The following is a 2,557-nucleotide window of genomic DNA, read 5'->3' as shown; positions in this document are numbered from 1 at the left end:
ATATATGATTCCCCTAAGAAGCATCTGACTATTTGACTAACTGAACTATAATTTTAAGTTTTTAAGTGCTTCCACTTGAGCTTTCGATTCTGGTGTTAGAGGCAAGCTGTGGTTGTGCCAAATTTTAAGTAATTTTATTGTACAGATAATTTTCTTTTGCTACATAATCCAGAACAATAAATTAGTTCATGTTTTTTACAAAGAATGCTAGTCGTAAGCAGTATGGTTTTCTTATCCTTTTATAGTTGTACAGACCTTGCACTACTAATGTAATAACCCCAATTTGTGGAAATTTTTGAAACCCTTATGAATAGTGTTTTTGCTGAATGAGAAAACTGTTCATGCCACGCTATATAGGGGTTCTGTTATTGATCTTATGGGATATTATTAGTACTCTATGTGGTATATAAGTGTATGTAAAGATCGTCAGAATCCAATTCTGAACACTTTGGTTTTTCCCGGAAATCCACAAGATACGGAGAGAATTGAGTATAAGGTAACAGGATAAAAAGGATTTAAATTAAAGGATTATAATAGAGGATCATAAAAAGGAATATAATGTATTGAGAAAGGTTAAGGGAACCTAGGTAATAAGATCCCGGGTATGATCCTTCAAACGATAAACGAGAACGAAAGTTAAGCGAACCGTATAACAGATCAGCGGTCATTAGGCAAACGATTAGGAAGTTAATCAAAGGGATTAGTGGGAATGATGTCATCCAACCAATAGAAAGAGGACAAGGAAGGGAGGATGACATCATGAGGATGACATAAGCATGACATGGGAAGGAAGGAGGTGTGGTGGCTTTGTAACCACACAAATTCAAGGGCAAGAAGGTAATTGACTAAAGCAAGCACAAAAACCAAGCAACCAAGCCAAGCAAAAATCATTTTCATCAAAAATCAAAAAGCAACCAAGGCTTTGTTCTTGAAGCTCTCGGCTTTTTACTATTCATTAGGCAAGAATTTTCAAAAATTCAAGATCCAAGCTTCCTAAATTGGTGAGTAAATTCCCTAATCATCTTCATGCTTAGTTAGGGCTATACCATGAGTTTAAGCCATCAATTCCTTCTCAATCTTCTTCATTTAATCAAAGAAGAAGACTATGAATAGTGTTTTCAAGTTTTTTTAACTTGAAGTTTTCTTGTTTTCTTGAAGATCCAAGCTTTCTTAAGACTTCTCAAAGCTTCTTAAGGCTTCCTAGCTCATCCCACCACTTCAAGGAAGGTATACCATCTCGAAACCCTAGATTCCTATATATTATAAGATGATTTTTATGAGTAGGATGATATTCTAGCTTGTTGTTATGATTTAGAGTTTGGGATTTGGAATGGTAGTGAAATGGAATGGTAATTGTTGTGGTTTTGATTTAAAATATTGGAAATCGCGTAAACATAGCCGTCGTAACGTCCGATTTTCTTTGGACTGTTTTTGTGCATAGCATTAGGACCCGAGAACCCCCTGATAGATTATGACCACTTCCATGTTTAGATAGCTCATGTTACGAGCTTCGTTTTGATATGTAGTTCGTTCAATTCCGATGCACGGTTTAGGAGAAACGACCGTTTCAAGTAACGGCGTTTCGCGAACGAAACTTTTTCCCTCGCCTTACTTTGAAACATAGGTTAAAGACCAAAAAGGGTTAATTAATGTATGAAACATTTATGGTAAGTGTGTTAGGCAGTTGGTAAGACACTCGCGAAGGAATCGCTTTAAAACTCGTAAAGGTTAAATTATTAAAAATGGTGGAGCCGCGGGTACCCGAGTGACTTAAGCAAATCAGTGAGCGCAAAACAAGCGTTAGAGTCTAAGTTAGTTAAAGTATAGATTTACAAGTGATTTTGGTTTAATTCCAACTTACTTGTTGTTTATAGGTTATCAGACTCGTCCCGAGCCTTTCTCAACCCCAAGTCGCTCAGGCAAGTTTTCTACCCGTTATACTGTTGTTGTGATGTAAATATATGTATATGCATTATCTTGTGATAGTGCATGATTGTTATTAGCAAATTTTGCGATATATTGGAGCATGCTGATATGGTATATATGCATGTCTGTTTCGTAATCTGGTTATCTATCTGTTGATTTCAATGCTTATAGTTGCATAATACCTATGCTAGAAATAAGCAAGTAGTTGCGTATACCCTTAGTATAGGGGATAAAAGGTGAACATATTTCTAAACCGGGAGTCGAGGATCCCGAGTAGATTTTGTATATATGGATATGGATATATATATATATATATTTATATATATATATGGTTATAGTTTTCCAAACTATTAATCGAATAAGGTTTATTCGATAACTTTAACTTTATTTTATTTATTGAATATTATTTGAATATTCATTCGAGGGCTTATGACCCTTTTATTTATTTATCTGAATATTATTTGAATATTCATTCGAGGGCTTATGACTCTTTATTTTATTTATTGAATATTATTTGAATATTCATTCGAGGGCTTATGACCCTTTTATTTATTTATCTGAATATTATTTGAATATTCATTCGAGGGCTTATGACTCTTTATATTATTTATTGAATATTATTTGAATATTC

Source organism: Apium graveolens, chromosome 10 (genome assembly GCF_009905375.1).
Source record: "Apium graveolens cultivar Ventura chromosome 10, ASM990537v1, whole genome shotgun sequence".
NCBI classification, from domain to species: Eukaryota; Viridiplantae; Streptophyta; class Magnoliopsida; order Apiales; family Apiaceae; genus Apium; species Apium graveolens.
Note: the sequence above shows the minus strand (reverse complement) of the source record.